This window comes from Falco rusticolus, chromosome 3 (genome assembly GCF_015220075.1).
Source record: "Falco rusticolus isolate bFalRus1 chromosome 3, bFalRus1.pri, whole genome shotgun sequence".
In the NCBI taxonomy this organism is placed as follows: Eukaryota; Metazoa; Chordata; class Aves; order Falconiformes; family Falconidae; genus Falco; species Falco rusticolus.
In genome coordinates this window covers 3448490-3474970 of record NC_051189.1, presented here as the reverse complement: position 1 = coordinate 3474970, position 26481 = coordinate 3448490, and the positions used below count along the sequence as shown (strand labels likewise).

Here is a 26481-nt window from a genome sequence, read left to right as displayed (position 1 = left end):
ATCTAGTTCATTTCAGTCTCCTCCTGCTGGTAACTTCTACGGAATGCTAAAGTAATTTATTGTAAAGATTTAGTTATGTTTTAAAATATTGTAAAAATTCTGCTCAGACCTTGGAATTATGCATATGTATTTTAAAATTTGAAATTATACACACATTTATATAGATCTATATGTATATGTTCCCCCACAAATTTTGCAATACTGCAAACTGAATTTGGTCAATGATTTTTCTTTGGAAAGCTGAAAACTTTGTGGAGAGGGGTCTGCAGTGCTCCTTCGGCTTGAAGGTGAGCTGTAACATACCCGAAATCCGTTTCTTCATCTGTTGATACCATGGAGCAGACAGAGCAGAGAAAATAAAACCATAATGTGCCACCAAAGTTGTGCTGACATTCGTGGAGCTGAGCAGTCTCAACCTTGCTGACATCTAAGGCCTCAGTCCTGCACCGGGGAATTTTCATAGATGCAGGAACATCTCCATAACCTGGTCTCTACATCCTGGCCCACAGACCTGCACTAGATGGAGCAGCATTTACAGCCATGCTGGATAGCTACCTGGATAGGCAGGACACTGCTGACACCCTTTGTATGACCTTTGGCCATGTGGGACCAGCAGTCTGGGACTGACTGGGCCACTTCGTGAGCCTCACAGCCCACTGATGGACACCAGCACCCATGAAGCAGCACGGGACTGCGATGGAAACGCTTCCTAAGGAGGAGAAGCTAGAGGATGTGTGGCAGCAGAGAAGATGGAGGGATGTGCCTGGAGGAGGGTGAAGGCCTCAGTGGCTCCAGTAGACAGGTCAGAGTTGGAACTCAAGCAAAAATATCTCAGCCGAGGGCTTTTTATTTAGACACTGAGCTCAGGGAGGAGGTAAAAGCAGAGGCCACCTGTTTGCTAAATGAGAAAGGGCATTTCCTCCCCGCACTGCTCGGTTCTCGGTCCCCTCCGGGGGGACACTGCCCCCCCTCTCGGAGGCCAGGGGGCTCGGGCTGCCCCACACGTCCCTTGGGTCGGCGCCCCCGGTCACCTTCCCTCAGACACCTCCCCCAGCCCCACGGTCTCAGCCCCCGGATCTCTCAGTCCTGTCGCTTCCCCACCCCCGCCGAGTCCCTGTCCCTGTCCCCGTCCCCGGGCCGCCCCCCGCCCCGCCGCCCTCCCCGCCCAGCCCCTTCCCCTCCCCTCGCTCCTTAAACCCGCGGCCGCCGCGGCCCAGCCCCTCTCCCGCTCCGGCGCCCGGGCCGGCTCCCGCGGCCGCCGCGTCCCGCTGCCGCCCTGCCCTGCCCTGCCGCCGGCCGGCTGCCCGCCCGCCGCTCGGATCGCCCCCCGTCCTTCCCCCCGTCTTTCCCCCGTCCTTCCCCCTCCTTTCTCCTCTCCTCTCCTCTCTCCATTCCCCCCCGCCCCGTTTCCCCCCCCCAGAGGATGCAGCGTTTTGCCCATCCCCGCTCTGTCACCAGCATGTCCCCGTGAGCGCGCGTGTGCGCACGGGGGGTTCAGGAGGGGGGTGTCAGTGTGCCTGGCTGTGGCTGGCTGCGTGTCCGTGGGTCCCTGTGTGCGCTCCTGGCCCCGCACGCCCACCCCCCCCCCCCCACCGCAACCCCGTCCCGGGCGGGCTGCGGGCGGCTCCGCGTGCCCCGGCTGCGTGCTGAGCTGAGCGGGGCCCGGGCGCTGGGCACCAGCCCCCGCCTCGGTGGTGCTGTGCTTGTGCAGGTAAGAGGACATCTACGGGTTTACAAGCCTGGCACCCGGGGCACTGCGGCTGAACACAACCTTCGCTTTGTCCGTTTCTTTCCATTTTTTCCCTAGCGCAGACAGGCAGCTCAAGTTCAAAAGAAGAAATTTTTTTTTTTTTTTTTTTTTTTTAAATAAGAGGACATGCAGGAACAGGATCTGTCTTTTACAAAGAAAATCCAGAAGGAACTGTGTTACGTTATTCTGACTCTGGATTTCTTTGTTCTTTCCTTATAGTCAACAAAGTTTTCAGCCCACAGTCTGCCTCGGCACCCGAATCAGGCCTGGCTCAGCCCTCCGGTTGTGCTTAGCAGATGCAGAGTGGGTTCACTGCAGGTGATAAAGTGGAGACGAGGGATGTGTAATGCCTTCATTGAGGAAAGCCGCTGAAAAAGTTCAGAGCTGACAGGACGTTTTCAGATGTGAAGGTTACATTACAATTACTGGGTTTAGGGTTGCTTCTCTTAATCTTGTATGCCTTGGGATTTTGACGACCTAACACCTTCTTGTATTCTGTCTACGTGACACTTTAGTTGCTATCAGTATGTGGGAATACTATGCTGTGTTAACAGGGTAATGTTTTCTTCAGTTCATGTTTATTACAACTGTGCTGTGCATCACTTTCTACCTATAGCCTCTAAGTCTTCCTCTAAGCTGCCTAATTCAGCAATTCCTTCTTGTCTGTATTCTTACAAAGCTAGTGTTCTTTAAAAAGTGTACTGACTGCTTCACAGCTGACACTTTACAGGCATTAGTATGCACACCGTGCTGTGCCTGTTTGCACGTATTTTGATTAAGACCTTAAAATAACACAGCCCATCTGCGCAGTGTGGACACTAATGGAATCATTCTCAGGATGATGCACCTGCAAAATCTGTGTATGTAACTGTGTGCTTAATTTTCACCCAGGATTACTCTAGATGCATGCCTGAATCTCTTATTCTTTTACAATTGCCTGTTTAGAAATCTGATTTGTGGGAGTTTGTATAAATACTGAAGAATAAATATTAATTGATAAAATAGTAGGGGAAGTTTCTCAAATAGGTTAGGCAGACAATTGCAAGGTTTATTCCACTTTAAAAGCTTAATTACTTCTTTTTAAGAGTAGGTATATACTAATTTTTACTCAAGTTTCAGTCCTTCTACCAACTGTCATGCATATTTCCCAGTGTGATGCTGCTATTCTGAATATAGAAAGTTCATAGTCCACAGCTGGGATGATGCTCTGAAGTAATTTTCAGTAAGACATATCAAGTACGTGAAGATATATTGTTAGAATTTACATCATGAAGTGTTTAGGAATACTATTACAAAAGAAAGTTCTGAGCATGTATTGCAGATTCACTGTGTATCTTCAATAAGTGTGTTGTGTTGCTTCTAAGAGGCAGTGTGCTGTTTTGGGATCCTTTCTGGTGAAACTGAGGCTCAGTGAAGTTAAGAGTCCCATTCTGAACTTAGTGGGCAGCCGACCAACTGATGAATGTCATCTGGTTTAGGTTAGGATTACTGCAAGTACCTTGCAGAAGGGCAGCTCTCAATACATTGCAAAGCGAAGGGAAGACACCACATCTTCTGACTTCCCAAACAGCAGGTGATGGTGCCATTCTCTTCTGGGATCAGTCTGGGGCCAAATCTTGCTTGTTGTATGAGTGCAGAGAGTATTCTCTTTAAGTGTTTGTCTCTCAAATTTGAGTGAAACCAATGCCACGAATGAGAAGAGGCTTTAAGTTGGAATAGCGCATCTGATGGAGGACTTACTGTGAGGGAAGTATCGGTATGACTCATGAATATGACTCAGTGTGATGGAAGGACAAGGTCCCCAATGAGGACCTAATAAAGGAAGAATTAGCTGGAAAAATTAGTTTGTTTCTTTGGTCTGTGGGAAGCTTTTCCTGAGCTCAGAGACCCAGACAACGTGTGGGTGAGCGTGTCTGTAGCACCTATACATACACATAAGTCTTTTCTTGCTTCTGCTGATATTTCATGCCATTTTAGGGCAAGCATCCTTGCTACATGCTGGAGCTAGCTTTTGTTTCTGGCCTTTATGATACTGAAAATAATAGGAATAAAAGAACACTTTTATTTCCAGCATGTGATAACTTTCTTGCTAAAATACATTTCTGCGATTTCTTGGTAATTACCTTGGTTTCAAAGGATATTTCAATTTGTCATACTGCAACGCTTTCTTCTAAAACCTGTTTTGATTAATCACTGCTGGGTGATTGCAATTCCTCCCTTTTAAAAGCCATTCGTAAACTCTTCCCCTTTCTCATGATGAGGAGCAAAATCTTTAAGAAAAAACCTGCATCATATCAACGTCTGTCTGTACCACCACACCTGAGTAATATGGGTGGTACTGGGCAATTTCAGTTGTTCAGGCAGTGCCAAATTCCCCAATCTTTCTTAGATAAACTTAATTATATACTGTCTCTGATGACAGTGAAGTATCCCCTTCCAGCCTTTCCAACTCTGTTTTCCCTAGTGAGGAGGACGGGACAGTGCATTTCTACCTTTACAAGTAGCTCTTTAGAGAGCAGCCATTCCTGCAGGTCTTTCTGTGGCCAAAGGAGTCTAAAGACAGGAATACTGGGTCCGTCTTGGATGCTGCTCGCTTTATATTAGGCACTACCACCTGTTACAAAGATGTTTTGGAGCATGACAGCTCCAGTTTTGGGAATGAGGAAAGGAAGAGACAGTATCTACAGAAATCACTAAACTGTAACTGAGGAATTGGGAAAATATTTAGAAGTTTTTTTAAGAACAGGAAAAAAGTAGGAAAATAAACATATTAGAAACTATCCTGTCATATTTGGACACCAGCTTACTGTTAATTTCCTTCATCATATACTTTATTTTACTCGATGTTTTTGTAATGCTTTGTTCCAGTTACTGTTGAAGGTTTTCTGGTCCCCTTCAATAGAAGTCACATCAGGCTTTTGAAGTTGCCATGAGTTGAGATGGCTCTGTCCCAGCTCAATTAGCAGAGCCAAGCAGAAGCATGTATTTTGTAGACAGAGAAACTTCTGCAAAGACCTCCCGTTGTGCTTCTGGAAGACTACTTAGATGTTTTAAGCTTGAAGTGGTCTGCTTAAGCTGCACTCAGACTTACATTTTCCTTGGCAAGCAAGTATGCAATCTTGTGAGGTAGTAAGTGATGACATTCATTTTAAAGATTTGCATTTCAAATTTGTTTTAAAATCACTGCTAGGTTTTGGGGTGTTTTTCAGGGGAGAGGAAGTGTTGGTCCTAATGATCTTGACTTATAGATGACATCATGGGTCAGTAAATTGAAGGCAAAGTTAAGGATTTTTGCCTCAACGTTGCAGCTAAAAGCCCATTGGGCTGTAGTCAGGGGTCGTGGATAAAGGACGTTGCTCTGGCAGATGTGCTGCACAGTCTGTAGCAAGTCAATGGCTCTGTGCAGTCAGTTCTTTCACCCATGAATGACAGATAATATTAGAAGGAGGTCTTACGTTAACTGCAACATTGGGATCCTAAAAAAAAAAAAAAAAAAAAAAAAAAGGTGTTTTTTATTAGTTCAAAGCATTCTGATTTTTTATTAATTGAGCAATAGATTCTCTAATGGCCAGCAACATTTCCAGAATTCAAGCTGCAAAAAGAGACTAGCTGGATTCAGTTTTGGGGAAGTATGGTTTCATAGGATCATCTAGGTTGGAAAAGACCTTTAAGATCATTGACTCCAACTGTTAACCTAGCACTGCCAAGTCCACCACCAAACCATGTCCCTAAGCACCACATCTACATGTCTTTTAGATACCTCCAGGTACTCAACCACCTGGGCAGCCTGTTCCAGTGCTTGACAAACCTTTGTGGGAAAGAAATTTTCCTGATATCCAATCAAAACCTCCCCTGGTGTAACTTGAGGCCATTTCCTCTTAGTATATCAGTTCTTACTTAGGAGAAGAGACCAACACCCACCCTGATACAACCTCCTTTCAGGTAGCTGTAGAGAGCAATAAGGTGTCTCTTTCCTGAGCCTCCTTTCCTCCAGGCTAAACAGATCCAGGTCCCTCAGCCACTCTTCACAAAACTTGTGCTCCAGACCCTTCACCAGCGTCACTGCCCTGCTCTGGACACGCTCCAGCACCTCAATGTCTGTCTTGCAGTGAGGGGCCCCAAATTGAACACATGATTCGAGGTGCGGCCTCACCAGTGCTGAGTACAGGGGGACAATCACTGCCCTGGTCCTGCTGGCCACACTGTTTCTGATACAGGCCAGGATGTCACTGGCCTTCTTGGCCACCTGGGCACACTGCTGGCTCATGGTCAGCCAGTCATCAGCCAGCACCCCCAGGTCCTTTTCTGTCAGGCAGCTTTCCAGCCACCCTTCCCCAAACCTGTAGTTTTGTGGGGGGCTGGTGTGACCCAGGTGCAGGACCCAGCGCTGAGCCCTGTTGAATCTTGTGTCTGCTCACAGCTCCCATGGCAGCCAGCACCAGCAAGTGCAATTGGAATGACTTGTCATCTAACATCTTGCTTTCTTTCTGTCCTGGAAAATGTCACTGGTGAAAAAATCTGACCACAGATTTTATATGGGGGAATGATGCCTTGGGAACCCAGATTTGCCCTGGCATGGCTTTAAAACCATGGAAGTGCAGGTGCTGCAGGATAGGGCAGGCAGGTCCCCCTTTTATGCCTGAGACATATGCATGAAGCTCCCTTACTGACCATCTAGCCTACTTCCATGACTCTTGCAGTGTGTCTATACTCCAGAGGCTCAACAGAGACCTTATTGCTCTCTACAACTACCTGAAGTGTTAACAAAAATGACACGTCCCTCTGTTCAGAGATAGTAATGTAACAGTGAGAACCCTACAACCCTTGTATTCCATCTCAGGACTTTTCCTTTCCTTTACATGATTTCCTTTGCACTTGCTGGTGCTGGCTGCCATGGGGGCTGTATGTAATGACCCCCAGACATGATCATCACAGCAGAGGAGCTTGGCTAGGGGTGTGGGGGGAAGTCTACACTGATTTCTTCTTCCCACTCTACTCCTGATGTCCGGCTCCACTGATTAGGCTGAAATATTTTATCATGTGAATATGATCTGCAAAACAGGACCAAGAGTTCTGGTTGAGGGAAAATTTACTTATTCATTCCTAGTCTGAATATGAGGGTGGGAGGGAGCTGGTAATATTTTCAGCATCACTAAAAGGTTGATGAAGATTAAATATCTGATACTCCACCTAGCAAGGAAAAAGTATGCAAATGTTATTATTGCCTTGAGAAAACCATTTCAGGATTGGCAGTAGGTGGGTAGATGGTGGATATATTACCTGCCAGGGACTTGTGGTATAGATTAGACATCTAATCTGGAGTGTGGGGAAAAAGAAACAACCCACCCCTCTAATGAACATTATTGTTCTACAACAGATACGTTATTTCCTACTGGTTAGTGGAAAATTAATTTCACATCACAGGTGATGCAAGTAGTGAGATAGATTTTGTTTCCTTGTGCTGTTAGAAGCAATCTTGGTGGGGGGAGGGGGGGGAGGGGGAGGGGGGGGAAGGAGAGTTTCTTTGCTTGGGAGCCTGAAGGTGGGCTGGGTTCCCATGCTTTATTATATTGAGGTTTTCATGACAGAAACCATGTAGCTTTGTGTACAGTGACAAACAAGAGCTGAGATTTCTGGAAGTACTTTGACTTGAAAAGGCTTCTTCCTGTAAAACAGTATGAAAACTCTTTAAAAACTTCCCATTTCTTCACTAGTATGGAGGAAATTTAGCAATAAAGAGAGGGCAGGTGCCCGTGAGCCCTGGCACTTGCTTGCAAACCTTGCGCTACCGAAATAGCGAAGCAGCCCATCATGAGAGCACATTGCGGAGTTACAAGTCTCTCACCAAGGTGTATGTGGCCTCAGACCTGGCCAACAAGTGCAAAACCTGGAGATGATCTGGTTACATGTCACAAAGCTTTTCCAAGCTACGTTGGCCCTGACAATTCATTAGAAATGAATGAAATTGAGTTATGGCTCATATTTTGCAAGTGCTGTCAGTCCTGATTATGCAGCTGTCTAGATTTTCTTTGCTCAGGGAGTACTGCTATCACAGAGCTTATCTACTATGCAGTATACATATGGTATCCTTCCCCAGCTTACAGAATCTATTTACTTTGCATTGATTCAGTTCCTTAGAAATTAATCTTTGATTCTTTGCAAAATAGAAGGATCCATTGAGTTCAGTTTAAGCAACTTGATTTGATTATTGTTATGTCCTGAATATTGATTCTTAAGTGATTGTAATAAGAGATGCCAAAACTGCCATATTTCATATTGCATTTGAGGGGGATGTTTAAACCATTGACAGTTTTAAATATTTTTGGACTCTTCAATCTAAGCTTAGCCAACACTTGGTTGTGGTTTGACTGCTTATTACCCAAGTGCAATTTTTGTAGTGCTCTGTTTGTTTAACTGTGTTGAATTACGTGCCTATTGCCAGCATCCAGGTATTTCTTTCCAGAGAAACCAGATTTCTATAGATTGTCATAAAAAGAATTATTCTGCATATCGATTGCAAAGATTTTATTTGAGCTGGAAAGTTTAGAGCTGAGGGGTACCGGGTGATTTCTGTTGGCTCCACATTTAGTATAAAACTAATTACCACTTGTATGATGGAACTTCAGTAATTCTAATTTCATCAGCAGATAAAGGATATGAATAATCTGCATTGACTTTATTGGTTACCACTGCAGTTCTTCGAAATGAAACAACAGCTGGTACCTATTTCAAAGTACTTCTTACACTGGGCATCCCTGCAACCCTTTATCCATTTCAGTGTAGGACACATTTTTTCTCCACAATAAGTGGAACGCCCTGATGAAACTATAAGGTAGAAATGCAAAGGAACGTGTCGTTTTCAGTCCATTGTAGTATTTGATAAAAGAAGTGTGCTCAGTGCTGGTCGTTGCACAGGATACGAGAAAATCTTCAGCAAACCCCGTTCACTAGATCTAGACAGGGCAGTCAGGCATGGTGGTTTTAACTCCTGACTGGGAAATTAATTCTGTACCTGAGAAGAGACAGCAAGGCACAGCCCTTCTGTGGCACCCGAAATTCATCCGATCCCTGCAAGCACTGGCCAAGCTCAGATCTGCTTCATTTATACAATCTGCTGCATCGCAGCCCAGGATGTTCCCAGTCTGAACATGGGACCTGACAATGTAGTTCTGCAATGGCCAGTGACTTCACATTCCTGCAGCAGGAAGAAAAAAAAAAAAATCATTCTTTTTGTAAAGGAGACCACTTTAGCATATGTAATAAAACTGTTCACCCACTCTGGGAGGCTGGGGCAGGAGTGAATTGCTCATTCCCAACAGATGGGTTGACAACCTTTGTTCAAGTCTGACTTTTCATAAGCCACCTTGTGCTTGAGTTTTCACAGCAATTTCCCCTGTCCTGCTTTGCTGTTTTCTTATGGTACCACCTCTAGAGTATTTCTAAGAGTGTTCTTTATGTTTTCTGGGGCCTTTTCTTAATTATACGAGTAGGTACTTTTATGATTGATTCCTGAAATTAAAATGGTTTACAAGTGGGCTTATTTTAACTTTTTCTTCTGCCATTGCTTGGGTTTATTACTGAGTGCATTTTCTGTTCTTTTTTCATTCAAGTTATTTGTGTACTTCTGAGTAGTTTCTTGGTCTTTTTAATTCACTGTTCTGTCTATTTTATTGCCACCTTTGACTTTTTTTCCCCTTTCAGAAGATATCTCTATTGTCATATTTTCTTCCCTTAGCATCCTTTCCACTTCCCTTAGCAGCTGTTCCCAGACTATGGGCCATGACCCCTCAAAGGCTGTGGCAGTTATGAGTGGGCTATAAAATTAAGTTGCTAATTTTAGATGTGGCGACACAAGGAAGTTGGAGAAATGTTGCTTTCCAAGACACCCTCTGATCAAGCTGTATATAAAGAGAAATCACTTTTCCTTCAGCAGTTTCTGAGCTAAGACTGATAACAGCATGCAGCAAAACAGATAAAACATAAAATATCCTTATGCCAGATTCCACTGGTATGATAAATAACTTAAAAACTTTTACTGTTACTTCAAGCTCTCTGCATTTCCATATCTGTGGTTTTGCTCCCTGTCTCTCTCCCAAAGAGTATTTTTGAAGGTAATAACCCATGAAGGAGGTCCTGGCCAGTCAAGGAAGCCACAGAAGGAACTTGCAGGTACACTGAGTTTTGGTGAGTCTGTCCCCCTAGTTGAAAGACTTGCTGTCAGCTTTGTAGGTCTTCAGGATTCATAAGGAAAAAACCTCAAACCAAGCCAAGAAAAAGCACCACCAGAAATAAGCAGTAAGAACTCTGTGTTAACCAGTGTCACTTCTTCCCTTAGCTGTACGCTTTTGCTTTTCTCTTCATCAATGACTTGAAAATACATCATATCATGGGCTGAATTCCCTTGAAGAATTGCCATGGCAAGTGGCATGGATGGGCATAGTCATGGGGCAATGGCTGTGCCACCCATTTGTGTGGTGTTTAATCTCACCTGGGTCTGTGTGCCTCCAGCAGAGAGGCCAAGTACGTCTGGAGATGGGCCCTTTCTGCCCAGGATGGCATGATGGGTCACCTCACCTAGTTTTATGTCTCTGTTGGAAACTTTCCTGCTGAGCCAGATACCCCTCACTGCCTTTAGAAACGGTGAAGAAAAATAGGGAGGTTTTGCAGGATGATTCATCGGACCTGTTTGAAATGCATTACTCTCCTAGAAGTGTCTGTTCCTCTCTATGGATTATAAAGGGCTGGTGGGTGGTTTACTGAAGTATAGACAACTACACTGTAAATCTCTGTGCCTGGACAGATGAATCTCCATCATTTCAATAAGGCTTCAGGGCATCACCTAGCGGGACTACATTCCCCACAGGCAGGCTGGGGGGGCATGGCTGTTGGCCAACATTCAGTGGCATCTCTCTTGCAATAAATTAGCACTGCAGAAAAGTTTTGTATTGAATGAAACTAGCAGTTTAGGTGAGCAGGAGGGTCCGGAACAGCTGTAGCAGGATGATGTGGGAATTTTATCCCAGGCTCTTTCAGGAGGTCTGCAACATGACAGCAATGTGTAGCCAAGGGCTCCATCATCCATACAGATGGTATAGGAAGATATAGGCCATTGTGACAGCACGTTGTCTTAAGAAAGCTGCTCTTTCCCTCCTTTAGGGTCCGATGCAGAAGAGGGATCATGTTGGCTTTGGGGAATACTAGCTTTTGGGTTAATTTAGTTGTCCCCTGTGACCAATTTAAGACTTTACTGACATGAAGAAAGTTTTTCTCTTGCATTGAAATGAGCCAGCAAAAATAACTGCTGGAACATGGCGACAATTTTCTGTGAATCCAAAAAAAAAAAATGATCGTTTCACTTATTCCTGTTATAAATGGGATAATGTTTATTAATTCTGGTTTTTCATTAAGAGGCTCCACAGAGCATGGATTTTTCCATTGTCAGTCCTACGCTGCATGCAAAAATTGCCCTTTATCTATGAAGTCTCTCAATTAAATAACAGTATTATGAACACTCTTGATCCATGCCTAGGTGGGAGGATCCATGCCACTGTGCATACAGCTTTTCTGCCTCATTACCAGCTCTTCTTGTTTAGCTAACTTGTTTGCCTGATCAGACAAGTGCTAACTCTCTCTCTGTTCTGTGACACCATGCTGTATTGGATGACAACGAAGCAGATAGGAGAGTTTTTCTCCTTCAGTACCCTCTGTAAGAATGGGGAGTGTGAGGAGGCTGTTAACACCTTTGGATCTTCTACAGCTGTGTACTCATGGGATTTGTGAAATCCTGTCTATTAGATTGTAAACTAGTTTGGCACAAGGATCATGTCTGGTAAACAGGACACTCTTTGCTCCTGTCCCAGCAGAGATAACATGGGACAGGAGGGCTTTCCTTTTGGTGCAAGACCTGGACTGCTGGGCTGAGCTTAGTTCTTGCTCTGCCACAGGAATCTTATGCAAAACAAATTCTTCAGTGTCCAAGCCCCCGTCTGAAAAACTGGCATTTTAAAGACCAGCTGACAGGTGAAGAGCCTGGTTATAGCCCTTTTCTAATCCCTCCGGGACTGTTTCTAATTCAGCTCATAACAGAGACTTGCTGGGAGATGCATCCTGATGGAAGACTTGAGCCACGGTGGATTCTTGATGATCAGATGAGGGAGCATTTTATTTTAGGACTTAAAAAAACTCACTTAGGATAGAGAAAATTGGAGGAGCTACCATGGGTAAATCATGGGTATTTCTTCAGGGCAGAGCCTGACTTTGAACTGTTCCCTGTCAGAATTTCCCAAGGTGCTGTAACAGGCACCATCACTGAAACAAGTTCTGAGGTGAAGATATACACAGTTATACTTCAGGAGACAAGCAGGCTGAAAGAAGAGCTGGGGAATGGATTTGTCCACCCCATCCCCACTCGTCCCACCATGTGCTCATGTTGTTTATTCACAGGCTAACTCCCCTTTCCTCCCGAACGGCTCTTCTGACATTGCTTGGGAGCTGTGACAATGCCAGGAGCAGCACCCAGACTCCGGAGCAGGAGAAGGGTGACCAGGAGGGTCTCGTAGGTTTTACAGTAGGTTCCTGTTGTCTTTGTGGGTTTTAAAGACAGTCAGTTATCACCAGGTCATGCTTCTGGAATTACAGCTGTTTCGAGTGTGTTGCCTTCTGCCAAGAGCAGCTTTCTTCCCAGGCATCTGGTTGATCATTGGGCTTGTTTTGGCCTTTTAAAAACCACTTGTTTCCTATCGAAGCAGGACTGTCCTTTGGCCCTAGGAGTTGTGCTATCTTGTATTTTACTGGAGATGCTCCTTTTTAGCTTATGGTTTATCAAAAAAGACAAGCTTGTGGCCTTCTTGGAGAAGTCAAACGGAATCACAGAAGAGTCTCTGAATTTCATGCCCTGGGGTATAAAACCCCTCTGATATGTACCAGAAAAAGTTAAAAGAATTGGAATTAAAAGCTAAAATTTGCAGAAAGAGGTTGTCAAGTATTAGATACCGGGGGCAAATTTTCAAAAGATTTTGCTATAGTTTTCTAGGAGAAAGGAGAAATAGGGTACCCAAATCTCATTAAATGAATAAATAAATAAATAAATTAGCCTGATACGAAGGAGAATAAACACTTAAGTCTTCCATCAATGATGTCACTGAAGTGAAAGTCTTAAGATGCATTTGAAAATGTATCTTAATGGAAATGCTGCTTCCTTTGTTGAACATGTATAAGAACAGTGGCACGCATCTTTCTTTCAGTGCCTGCTTCTGTGCCATACGCTATGGGATCCCAAATCCCAAACTTTTAATGGGAAAAGTTGGTGATGAGTAGATTTTCTGATTAGGTGGGAACTCAGGGATTGCTCAGGGATTACTTTATATCCAATTCTATATTTAAGGCACAGACTTCTCTTTCTCGAGGGTTCTTCATTGTACCACCTGAGTTTGGGGAAAGGCCTCTGACCTTGTTCACACTGATGTTTTCTTAGATAGTAAGAATCAATCCCTTGAGATATGGTTTAGATGATGCCTAAACAGAATGGGAAATAGAGATAGGAAAACTAATGCCATCCTTCCTATAGGTTTAATGCTTTCTGGGAATAAATCCATGAGGTATAAGAAGGGTTCTGTCACTAGCAATAGTTATATGTGATTTAATCTTTCAACAGTGCATTTGGTGTTACACAGACTTAAGTGGAAAATGACCTGCAATTTATTGAGGCTTCTACCGTGCTGGCTTTATTTAGGGGCAGATTCTGTCATTCCAATAAAGAAATTATGGAGCGCTTTAATTTGCTAAGAGGTATGCTGAGATACCAGTGGGATTGTCTGAATATTGATCTTTTTGCAAGCTGTGTTATTAAATCAGCAGAGCTAGCAAAGACTGTAGTCATTTCTGAATCACTTACTTCGGGGTGTGGTATTTAATAAAAGAAAATTACATTGGCTTCCACTGATGTGATGAATTTAGTAGAAACACCTGACGTACTAAACTTCATAACTTTTAAAATGTGCATAACTTTTCAACATGTATAACTTTTAAAATGCTTTCAATAATTATCATAATCTGTTCGATTAAAATTATGAGCGAAATAATTTTTTAAATTTGTCTATGACAAGTTATGAAAAAATAATGCACTCAGGCTGCTTTCTACAGCAAAAGCAGGTGAGCTAGAACATTTCTGGCAATATCCTTTCTAGGCAATTGCATCAGGAAATGCCTGAAATCACAGTCTAGAAACCACTGACCTGATTGCCAGGCTGCAATCTGAACTGAATGGGTATCTGCAAACACTGGTATGTTCCGCAGTACACAGATGCCAATACTGGGACCAGCACAGAGACCGGTGTATCCGTCTGCAGGTGAACGGGGTGTTAAGCAGTGCTTGTGTGATGTCCTGGGCCAGGCGGGAGGCGAGGGCAGCCATTGCCCAAGCAGTAATCACGGGAGGCACTGCGGCAGGGATAGCCCTTCCTTACCGTCCTTCTCTTCTGCATTTGTGGTGGCTGTGAGGCTACTTTGGTCCCTGGGAGGGGTAGAGTAGATCCCAAGTTCTGCCCACATCCTGCCCATCCCTGCCTGTTTACTTGCAGTGCTGTAGCCTGCAAGAAAGGCATTCCTCTGCCGCAGGACAGAGCTCAGAAATAAGGTAGGTCTTAATGTGGCTAAGAGTCACGTGCTGGGAAAAATACTTCCCCCCCCCCCCATTCTTTTCCTAAGATGAGAAACAGGCTAATATAATCCAGTCCTAGATGAAATCTTTGCATTTTCTCTAGAAATGTTCCCTTTGCTGTGAGATTCACACTATGCAAAGGCAATTCTCCTATTTATAACTTGTGGTTGAAGAGAAGTCTCTCATTCAGTGGAAGAATCATCTTAGGGTGACTGCTGAATGGATTTAAATGCTTTGGTAACATATTTATTTTAAGACCTTGTCCTCTGCAGCAAGGCGGGTCAGCCTCAGCATCAGGGTCTGTGTGGCTTTATTCATACTTTGCACTTTTGCAATTCCACTGGGACTTGGTTTGGGTTTTTTTTTTTGCTGTTGATTTTGATTTTTCTTTTTTATTTACACTAATACATAGAGTTGCATCTGCACATCAGGATAGAGCCAGGCTCTGAGACACCAGAGATTTGCTGCTATGAAAAAGTAATTGATTCCTGCTATTTGGAATCTGATGAAACTGAAATGTGTTAAGGTTGAATACTTAGCCTGCACTTGCATGATCTTTCCAATAACTCATGTTCCTTTGAAGTCGCTTCATTGTCCTGACTTTCCTGTTCTTGAACTGTTGCCAGTCAAACTGAGTCCTCCTGGTGTAATTTATAGGCAGCAGTCATAAAGATGACATTCGTACATTGGTATGTGGGGAAGAAATCTTTTTGCCTCTAGGATGTTATTAGGAACAAGATGAGAACTTGTGAATATTTTCCAGGTATCATAATGTTTTAATATAATGGAATATTGAATAACATTGGTGATAACATCACAGCAACATGTGGCAGAAGAATTAGCATTTCTCTTACACTGAAATACAGCTATCTTTGTTCTAGCTTAAGGTAAGTTGGACTTCAAAAATCTTAATGCTGAAACCTGTATTATAGCTTTTAATATTGTTTTTTGTCTTTTAATGCTTTCAACCTCAGAGGGACTTCACCTATGAAGTACACAAAAACAGGGAAAACAGTGGTCTCGTGGCTATCTTGTGGCATTTCTGTGGATATAACTGAATGCTTCATAAAAGTAATGGACTAGCTTTAATAAAAAGCATCCCAAAGCAAAGCTTTTAGAAGAAATCTACTAGTATGCTATGGAGGATGTTTTTGTGGGTTTTGGTTTGGTTTTCATGGTGAATGCCTCATAATTAGTGAAGTCATGGGCAAGTTAGACAAGCTGCTACAGGTGAATAAATGAATCAATGCATCAAACTAATGTAGTGGTTTGGAAAAGGAAGAAACAGTCCATTGCCAGTGAGAAGAGACTCGGGGGGTGTGAGTACGGATATGCTTTGCAATTTGCTCTGACAAACATTTTTCCGCAGGCTTCAGAAACAGTTCTGTGTCAAGACTGCAAACCTGCATTATGCTTTCAATGTTGGTTTCACGCACCTCAGAGGGAAACAAAATTCTGTCTTCTCCAAGGGCAGACCAAATGTGAAGAGCTAGCGTGCTTGTCTCTCAGGCTTGAAAGTCAAAGCTATTGTTAATGCAGGTGGGAGCACCAGAGAGAAGAGTTAAGCCCACAATAGTCTTCTGATCAGGCAGTGGATCCGAATACAGGAAACCAGCAGTACTCTCATCTGGTCTCACGTAGCTGTTTCAAGGAGTGGTGGTGGTGATGGGATGGAATTCCTTTCAACAGATAAATGCCAAACATGGCTATGGTACTGTATGATGCCAATCATTTAGAGAAGCTATGCCATAGAAATGCATAGTTTATGTAAGATGAACTAAGTACAGCGGCTCTCCAAAGCTTTCATATCCCAAGTAGTGTTGAAGTTCTGTTGCTTTGCAGCACTTGCTAGTAGATAAATGTAGCAAGACCAGAATTCTGATACAGCAAATATTTCTTCAGATCTAACATGTCAGGGTTCTTAAAGAGTTTTTCTTTTCCCATCCCCTTTATAGTGTATTGGGACTTATACCAGTTATTGCTTTAAGTGTAATCCTCCTCGGATGTCCGATTTGCCTGAGCGATGTAAGTGTTTGTGCCAGCATGGTTTTTCAGTGGAAATGAAAGCCACAGTTCAGCAGTTTAGATTTAAGCCTGCTGAATTTTGGAGAGAAAATTCTTTCCCCACATTTGGAAGTCACCTCAGCAACTCACATGCCATGCATGCCAGTTGGAAGCACAAGGGTGGAAGCTGAATGGAGAGCAGGGTTGCACCGAGGGTCCTGAAAGTTAGATATGTAAATAATGGCTGAAAAATGTACTTTAAGTTGCTTTAAAAAATGATTTCCAGCAAACATACTGTGAATGCGGTTGCTATGGCTACCAGCAGTGTTTTGTGGAGAACTTCTTGAGGTACTTACTGTTTAGTTGTACACAAATGCATAATTTTTCTTAAGTCTGAGGATTCAGCATCACCTTGTATTTGGATTCTCGAGACTAGGAAAAGCCAAAGTGCTATGTTGATCTTGAGATTATTTTTTTATTATTATTATACAAGTGAAACATTGCTAATGCAGCTGAGATAATGTGTTATTTCATTTCTTCTTTGTATGTTTGGGGTTCTTTTTAGGCTAAGGAATGCCTAATAGCATTGTGGGGTTTCATGTTTACCTTAGTAGGGAAAAAATGCAAATTCTTTAATTATTAACCACCAGCCTAGCAACTCATTCTGGGCCTAGAAGCCAGGGGAAGGTTTCAGATTAAAACATGACACTGGAAATAGAAGATGAATGCATTCATTCTAGAGATCAAGTACATCAGGCAATGGTAACTGAACACTTAAACAACTTTCTAGTTCTGGTGTGGGAATATTCTGTCACATAAATCAAGAGTGATGGCTCTCTAGAGTAGGAAAAGTACTGCAACTTTTGTACAAGATACAGATGAGATACTGCTGTTATTAAGAATAATTTTGGGTTTATGTTGACCAGGAGGTCAGACTGTACATAATCATCCCTTTCAGCTGTAATAATCTATAAATAAGAGTTGTTTCCTGAATACAACAATATGAATATGAAAAACTTTCATACATTAGATTAGGTCTTACATGTATCCATGGAAAAAAGAGTTATAACACCCGATTTTATCTAAAAAAAAAGCACAGGCTGCCAGTCTTGATATCACAGAGAAAACAGCAAAACAAGCACAATCCTATTCTTTTTTTTTTTTTTTTTTTAATTGGCAACAAGTAGATTAAAACAGTTACTCTTCAGAGAACAACTGTGTGTGAAATATTTGCTTATCTGTATATGGGGTAAATTCATGTGCATCTCTGTCCATCTTGGTGGTATTAGTACTTTGGCATTTTCCTTGGCATCAGAAGGAAAGCAAAGTAGCTGCTTCCTGCTCAGTGGGGCAGGAAATCTAGTGATGAGAAAGATGTAGAAAAAGGCCAAGGTACTCAGTGCCTTTTTGTAGCCTTTATTTTACCGGTGGGGACTGTCCTCAGCCCTCCAGGTTCCTGAGCCTACTTGCAAAGTCAGTGATAACAAAGCTTTACCCACTGGCACTTAGGACAGATGGAAATCAGGGCTGACTCCATCCCGTGCTGTTTATGGATACAGAAAACTTAGACTGAAGTTTAACCTTTAGGCAACTGAGGATTCCATGAATGCCCCATAATTTTAGTTCCCGTATCCATTATAATTCACCCAGAAACTGGCCTAAATCCTGCACAGGATGTTCTTAAGCTCTCTTTGTGTAAACTAGTGTAAAAGTTCAAAAAAGACATTGCTTTTCCTAGCTCCATTTTGGTCCTTCTACCCAAACTGCCTTTTCAAAGCCAATTTCATTATTCAGGAAGGGTTATCTGTTTAGAAATCTAGATGCAATTCTTCTGTTCCCCATTAGGCAAAGACTTCATACTCAAGTCTTTTCACCTTCTTCGTCTGAACTTGCTAAAGTTTCCTAGTATTACCATTGTCATCTGTTTGTTGTGGCTGCTTTTGGCTGACTTTATGTCACACTGACCAGATAGACATCTGTTGAAATATCAGTATCTGCTGGAATATCAATATCTAAATCTTAGCTCTTTGTCTAGTCTTCTGTTATTGCATCTGGGGAAAATAAGCACTTCTTGTGAGTAATGAATTTATTTTACTCATCCTCCTTAGAATGAGATAAAATCAATCTGGCTATGGATTTTTTTTTTTTTTCCTTTTCTCCATGAACTGGAAAGGGGACCCATCCTGAGGAGCTCAAGTATAAAACCACATACTATGTTAGTTAGACACCTACAGTCTAAACATGAGATAAATCCCAGCCAAAGCTCTGCAGTGACTTAGGAAATAGCCTAGTGTGAGACGATATCTTGAAATCATCTTTAAAGTCCAGAAAGGCACAGATGATACTTGATCTAACTTCTAGCATTGTGTCTAAGTGGGCATTTCTTTTCCATTTCTACAATTTTTCCATGACCTTTTTCTTCCACCAAAGTTTCCAATTTTGCATTTGCTGTTGTTTTCCTGGTAACTACTGTATGTCCTGCCATCTGATCCTGGCTCTCTCATTTTCAATTGTCTGTTTCCAAGGTAATACTGCTTTCCTGATGTCATCACACAGCCCTTGGCCATCTACCTGAACAGACCTCATGGATACAGATATAGTATCATACATGACCTATAAATAAAGATCAATACCCTGTTCCTGAGATAACAATTCAGTCTGCAAGGTTGTCACCAGTTCTGTTAGTCCTATGTTGATGGTGCCCATGGTGCTGGGCAGAGATGGCTGAGACATCAAGGATATGCTGCCCAACCAGTTTTATCTTCACTCAAAGCAGGTGCTGCATCAAGGCTGTGCTTCTTATTTCTGTTGTTTTAAAGGAGTCTGTGTTGGTGGTGAAGGCATCCACAATGCAGACCTCTGTGGTCAGAGAAGATGAGTCCTCCTCCCTCCTCCTAGCCCCAGCTCCTTTCATAGGAGAGAGAAGTGTTTGAAGTTAGAGCTAATAAAGATTTGAGGGACTTGCTTCCAAGATTTTCAGTCTGAAATCCTCCATACAACCTCCCCGCAGACACCTAAACTGGGTAAGGTATCTAATCTTAAGAATTCTCTTGTGTCTTCCCAGAATTGCCTCTGCCTTAAATGATTTGAGTTCTGCAATTATGAGAAATTGGGACAATGCCTCCTACAAGAGCTGGGTAAAGAGGGAAAGTTTTAGAAAGGGGCAAGGCTGGGGATGTAACCCTGCTGTCTGCACCTCCCCAAGTAACAACAGGTATCTCTCCTTTTTATGGCCTTTCTTTATAGATCTTTAACCTTTGGTGGTGTTTGGTGTCCACAGTAGAGTTCTGGGTTTCATTACAAAGGCCCAGACCATGGAAATTAGGCCATAGAAAGGCTCTGCAACACTAAATCTCTTAATCAAATGTAGTTGTTGTTTCTGAACAAACTTTCATGACTTTATAAGGCCATCAACTTGTTAGAACATGTGGAGGACAAATTCACTCACATTGTGCAAGTAGGAGGCACTGATGTTACTGTATATGGGAAATTTTTTGTGAGCTGGACAGTTCAGCAGAAGTGTTGGGGAAGTGGTGGGTGAATGTTATACAGCTCAAATTAACATAGTCCTGTTAATAACCCTGAGAATGACAGACAGTTGGTATGAGCTAATTTCTGGAGCTTATAGAGATTCCAGTAATCCTTATGCAGGCCATTAGCATAAGGCATAGAGCAAAGCATCCCAAGCAATTCTTCCTTGCATTGCCTCCGTCGGAGTTCTGGGAAATGCATTCACCAGGCTCCTCGTTGTTAGAAAGTATGTTGCTTATTTTCCAAACAGATTTAGGCTGTTACCCCATCCTGATTCCTCGCTCCAGCTCTGCTAGCTGACTATATAAAGCCATGACATATGGGTCTTTTTACTGACATAATCCTCTACTGTACTAAAAAAGAAAATATTGAGTTTCATTCCAAGAGCTGGAAGAACTTCCATGAGGATATAAAAAGCAGGAAATGGACCCTGTAAGAGTAGAGCACTCTCATATTGAACCGCCTCAAGGGGCTCAGCGTTAAAGGCTTCCTAATAATTGATGTGGGCTGGAACAGCTCTGCCTCTGCTTGGAGGGAAGGGGATTTGTGGGACTTTCCCCATACAGGTTACTGGGCTTAGACCAAAGGACTGGTGTTCCGTGACCCTGTAATAAAGCAACACGCTCTGCACATACAGTGCTAAGGACAGTATGAACATGTAGTAACGGCCACAAATCTCAGAATTTCCCACTCCACAGCAAACTATTTCTACAGTTTGAACTGTTTTCTTCCTCTGTGGGCATCATTTCGACCTTTGTCTTGCTTACTTTACTCATTGATCTGGAGATCTTCCTCTTCCTATAAAGGCCAGTCAATAATGGTATCTATTACTCTAAGCAACCAGTGGACCTTGTATTACATGCAGGTGGTGGACTTTCAAGTTCTAGGACATCTGTATGCTGCAAACCCTGTTTCAGTGACGACCTGAGAGACATTTTAGCATTCTGTTAAGTTTAAAAGTAGGCCAGACCTAAAAGGTTTGGAGCACCTCTTTGTGGCATCTGTTCTAACGAGCCCAGCGACTGGGGCACTGCAGAATGGAGCACACCTATATCTTGTCCCTTCAGAGAGCTGGGATGTAGACACAGCACACAACTGGTCTCATGATGTGAGTGCAGCCTATTTGTAGGAGTGGTAACAAAATTAATTCGGAAATGTTGGTGTGGATTTGGTAGTACCCTAACCACAGACTGTAGGATTTGAGAGATTTTATCATAGAAACTTTTTATCACAGGTTAGTTTGGGGTGTTCTTAGCCAATCAATAGAAAGATTTCTAAGCTTGACATGCAGGAGAACAATTTAAATCTGGAGTTACTTCCTCTGGACAAATCACTGAAAAGTTATACTTGGGGGTATTGCATCAAGTCTTTAGCCTGCAGACGCTGTGTGGCTGCAGCAGGAAAAAATACTTTGCAAAGTCCTCTTCTAGTACTTAGGGTATTTTAGAATTGCAGTGATTTGGCTGGTAACCAGTAAGAGCTTGTTTTAAAGCGTCTGTGGTAGATGAGTTTACAAGTGGTCAATTTGAGGGATGTGTGATCCAAGCTGAGGTTAAGGAGTAAAGAGTAGTGGAATTCTAATTCTGACCTTCTTGCAGGTTTCTTTGCACATGCACGTGCAACACCATAGAGGATAAAAGAACATTTCTAAGGCTGCAAAGTGGAGCACACAAAAATTAGTAAATGCCCATGCTGAGTTAATCCAGTCTTCCTTGGAGTATGCTGTATGGTTCTCTAAGACTCTTGGTTACGCTCTTCTCTATGATTTTTTTTTTTTTTTTTCTCCCCATTAGATTCCTGTCTTGTTTGGTCTCCTGGACAAACACCTGTCATTTAGGAAACAGCTGTTTATTATTTTTCCCCTCCTAATTATTCAGTGTGGACTTTATTTCTTGCACAATTAAACTTCTTTCCAATTGCAGCAATATTAATCATTCACGGACCATGGTGGTTCCAGTACCAAGCACTTCAGGGCAGTAATAGAGTTCAGCTAAGGCAAACAAACTGATGGGTTTGAATGGTCCGGTGGATCTTTCCCACCACCCTATTTCATCTTCTATAAAGCTGACAGATCACTTTGGCTAGCATTCATGCTAACCATCTCTCTGCATCTGATCGGTGTTTTAAGGATTGGGGTAGAAGTTGCTCTCAAGACGTGATATTGCAAAAGAAGAGAAGAAATGTCTCAGCGCCTGCAGCCTCGCTGGCACTTAGAGCAGAAGTTGGAGAGCTGTTAACTAGGCAGGGTGCATGAATATCCCCATCCAACATACCGTGGAGCTCCTGACAGTCTTTTCCTTGATTTCAGCAGACTCTAGGTAGTTGAACAAAGTACCTTAGGAACAACTCTGGTATTAGCAGAGAATCTTCTGCTCTATTGCTCACATGGCTTTTGAAATAATGCCCACTGAAATCAATGGTTGTCTTTTTATTAACTACAGTTGGCTTTGGATCAGGCCTGGGAAGATGCATATCTTCCAGAAATACCATCGGATGATTTCTTTAAAAGGCATCGAACAAAAATATACGGCCGCATGGACTGATCAGGAGGAAGAAAGTCCCATCCCTCTTTTATATGGTTGGCTTCCTGCTCTTATCAGCAATAATTTAGATAATTAAATTGCTTGGTTCAGTAGTTGGAAGAGGCACGATCAACAAGCTGACTCTACTAAGATGTCAGCTATATTAGTGTTCTCAGTTATTTTTTTGCTTTTCTTCTTAGTATTTGTTTTGGTATGTGAAAAGTTGTGTAATCGGACACTGTCTTTCTCATCCCAGGCTAACCTCTTCTTCAGAGAGGCATAGGAAAGACATTTAAAATCACTTTATGAATGCCAGCATAGTCAGAACATTGATATGACATATGGTGACGTTCAGTGGCAGCAGATGAATGGATGAAATTAAGCACAATAATATTACTGTGTGTCCCCCCCCCCCCCCCCCCCCTTGAATTTAACAGCAAGATGTACAGTTCAGTGGTATAATTTAGAAAAATGTAAGTAAAAGCTCAGATATGTTAATGAGCAGACTACAGTCCATAACTGGACATGCTTTTAAATTCAGCCTCGAATCACTGATCTTTTCACTGTCCTTGTAGGGTCTTTGAACTTTTGCTCACATGAGGTAGACGCAGTTTTATTAAATCACGCTCCTGAAATGCTCATCTTACTATTGACTCCAGCTTTGTTTTGTCTTATTAGTATTTGTGACTGAATCACTCCTCTGAAGGATGAAAGAGATCACAGAAAGTGTTCTGGCTTTTTTGATCTCTAACTCATATAAGTTTTGCTATTGGTGACATCTCTTAAACCAGGACAGAGCAGCAGTCTTTGGAGAGGCCTGAGATAGGGAATATCCAGTGCTTGTGCTTAAATTGCTTGTCCTAGAAAGGCCATAAAGTTTTCTTCTCTGCCACATTCTTTGTATCTGCCCATTTTTTTCCCTTCATTTTTTTTCAAAATGCCATTTCTAAACAAACAGTTTTGCTTCTGTTCTTTCGTACAAGTTTTCCCTCCTTATCCCTTGAATTATAAGGATGCAACAGCATTATCTGAGAAGCAAGGTTAGAACAAATTCACTATATGTTCCCTCAGGATCAGGCTTTGGCAGGACAAAGACAGGGCAGGATAGGAAACACCATTGGCTTACGCACAGTGAATGGAGGGGGTTGTTTTCTAAATAAACTGACGTCAGGATATTCTTTGACTTTGGCTCATTCAGGAATAAAGCCCATGATAAAATGCCCATGCTATAGTCATAGCCCAGCTATGCAGTTCCATCCTGGACATGTATGTGATTCTTTGGGAAGCAGAGCCCTAGCTCTGTTCCCAGCCTCAAGGGATAAAGCTCAAGAAGACAAGCCAGCATCCTTTAAATTGCAGGAGTGCAAGGGAAGCTCAACAGTGAGAAAAATATTAAAATACATTTAAGATGAGAAGACCCAGTTTTCCTTCAGCTTTTTTCTGATGCTGCTTTTTACGAGCATACATTTCCCAGAGTGTTTACTTACCGTTGCAAAGTAGAGAAGCCTTATCAAGGATGCTCGCTGACCTAAAACTCTGTACCGGCCCCCCCTTAAAAAGCTATACTGAAGCTGAAAGTTATATAGAGCTTGTGTCTGTCTTCTGCATATTGTTTGTTCAGCTGTGAGGCAGTATGAATAGCTTAGTACTATGCCTGTATTTCACATGTAAAGAGCTTATTTTAACATTTACCGGCATGCTTCTCAGCCTGGATGCCATTCCTACATCATGTTTGCATGTAGACAGAATTTTTCACCTCTTTTTTTCCTATTATACTATTAAAAACAGGGCCTCAGACATGGAGTCCGCAGTTTGGTAATAAACTCGGACATGATAGCATTTGTTAAGTTCTTTTTGCAATATGACTTAATGCATCGCAGTGTGTCACAAGGGAATCCCAAAATGATATTTGTGAGATAAAAAGAAAAAAGGAGGTATTTTTAAAGGATGTCCATTGACTTAGGCTACTTTGATTATTCCCACATGATAGGCCGAACTAAAAATAATAGTAACAAAAAAGTCCACGTTGGACATTTGGAAATAGGGTCAACTAAACAGGATTTCTTATTCTTGGATCACTCTGAAACCTAAACTGTCCCACTTTTGGCTCCTTTTCCACCCTTTCTCCTGGAAGGCGAAATAAATGTTGATCAGCTGCTGTCATCTCAAACTGTGCTCGGTCTCACAGTGAGAGACTGAGGTGGGAAAGAAACCAGTGTGGAAAACCCATCACTAAAAATGCTTGATCTCCAAGCTTTCTTCTAATACCTCTGAAGACTTCCTTGCTGTGATATGAGTGCTGTCGATGTGAATGGGGTAATTTTCTCTGACTGATATATCCATACGTAAAGTAGTTGCAAGTTAAGAGACTTGGTTCAATTCTTTGTGCTACAAAAATGGATAAAATTATGTATTTTGGCCTGAATACAAGAATAATATTGAACCACAAATGTATATTAAAGCCACCACAGATTATGATTTTAAGCAGATGTTCTGATTTGATTTGGGTTTTTCCCCCACTATTTTTAGCTTAAATGACTGTTCTGAGACATCTTTCAGCATTCATAATGCAGCAATGAGCTCTTGAAGTGTTTTGGCAAGGAGTGGAGAAGAATGACACCTTAGAAACACTCCCCTCGGACCTGGTCATGTAGGTAGTCCTGCTGGGGCAGGAGTCCTGCACGTCCCAAATGAGCCACGGCCACCAAGCTCCCTGTCACACTGCGCCCGCTGCCTGTCGAGCCAGCATCAGTCCATCCTGCCGCCGTTCTGCTGACTGACACCAGCTGGTGCTCTGCTCCTTTTATCCTGGCCTTATGTGGGTTAGCAGCTGGCAATGACTGTTTTTAATAACATATTTATAAAACTTTGCAGCCGTGCAAGCCCAGACACGGAGACAGGACCTTTTGAGCTCCCAGCGCTAGAGGTGCAGAACGCCGCATGGCAGATCTGGTTTCCCATCTCTCACTACCGCTACTAACTTGCTCTCCCATCACCAGTACCAGAAAACAATGTTTGCTAAATAATACACGGGAGGAAAAAACACTCGGGCTGAAGGCTCCCATAGCTATTTTGAGTAATGCTTGTCCTGATCCCTCGGCAGGCAGCTGCCTGATCGGTATTTCAGTAATGTACTTATTTAAAATGAAATTCTAACTACTGCAGGGCATGATGATATTTTCATGCCCTGTTTACCCTGCAACCTTTTCCAGCTCGCTCAAACCTGAGCACCTCACTGTCTTGTAGGGACATCATCTGGCTGAGGTGTAAACTACAGCACCTGCTTGTGCCCTTTGGATTTAGGGATCGTACTTGAATAAGCATGCATTTTTTTATAAAACAATCTTTCTTGCATTTATGCTCCACTGATGGCAGATACTTCCCAATTTTATTTTCAGAGTGCAGGGTTTATTAGATGTATTGCTTTTCTTCTTGTCTGCATATGAGATGGACTTCTAAAAATAGTTGAGCCTGTATTTTGTCCTGGGAATAAAGATTTACAGCTACATCTCAGCAGCTACATAAGATTTCCCCCTTTTTATTTCCTAAAGCAGCATGACATGTACTTTATTTCTGAGATACATGGTAGAGATAGTCCCAACATTTGACTCATCAAGACTGTTTTTGAACAAATGCTGACACCACCATTCTTTTTGTCTGTGATTCCCACAGAACCCTACTGCTTTGAAAAGAAATATCCTAGAATGCATAATCAACCCTGCAGCAATGATCTACAACATACAGTAACTCCTTCAAAAAAAATCCCCTCTTTTACCCAGCTATCAACAGTGAGAAGCTGACATGCATGCTAAAAGACAGAGGAAGCAGAAATACCCTAAAAAAATGGGCAAAAATCCCTGTGCATTAGAGAGGAAAAGACAGATTCAGGAGCTGGGAGAAAGTTTTCCAAAACAATTCCTTAGGCAGTAAGAGCTACTGAGGAGAAACTGTTTCCTCCTGTGTGTGTAGACAGTAGGTAGAACTGCAGTGATGTTATGATCTAATAAAAAAATAAT

At 42.5% G+C, this 26481-nt stretch overlaps 1 protein-coding gene across 1 annotated transcript in view; it reads left to right on the top strand.

The window, feature by feature from the left end:
- Positions 1 to 1471: 1471 nt before the first annotated feature.
- The window catches only part of COL22A1 (collagen type XXII alpha 1 chain), a 237671-nt gene continuing 212661 nt past the window's right edge, over positions 1472 to 26481 (top strand). The window contains exon 1 of the mRNA XM_037381896.1: positions 1472 to 1711. The gene's annotated coding sequence lies outside the window, so the exon portion shown is untranslated. The remainder of the gene's footprint in view (positions 1712 to 26481) is intronic.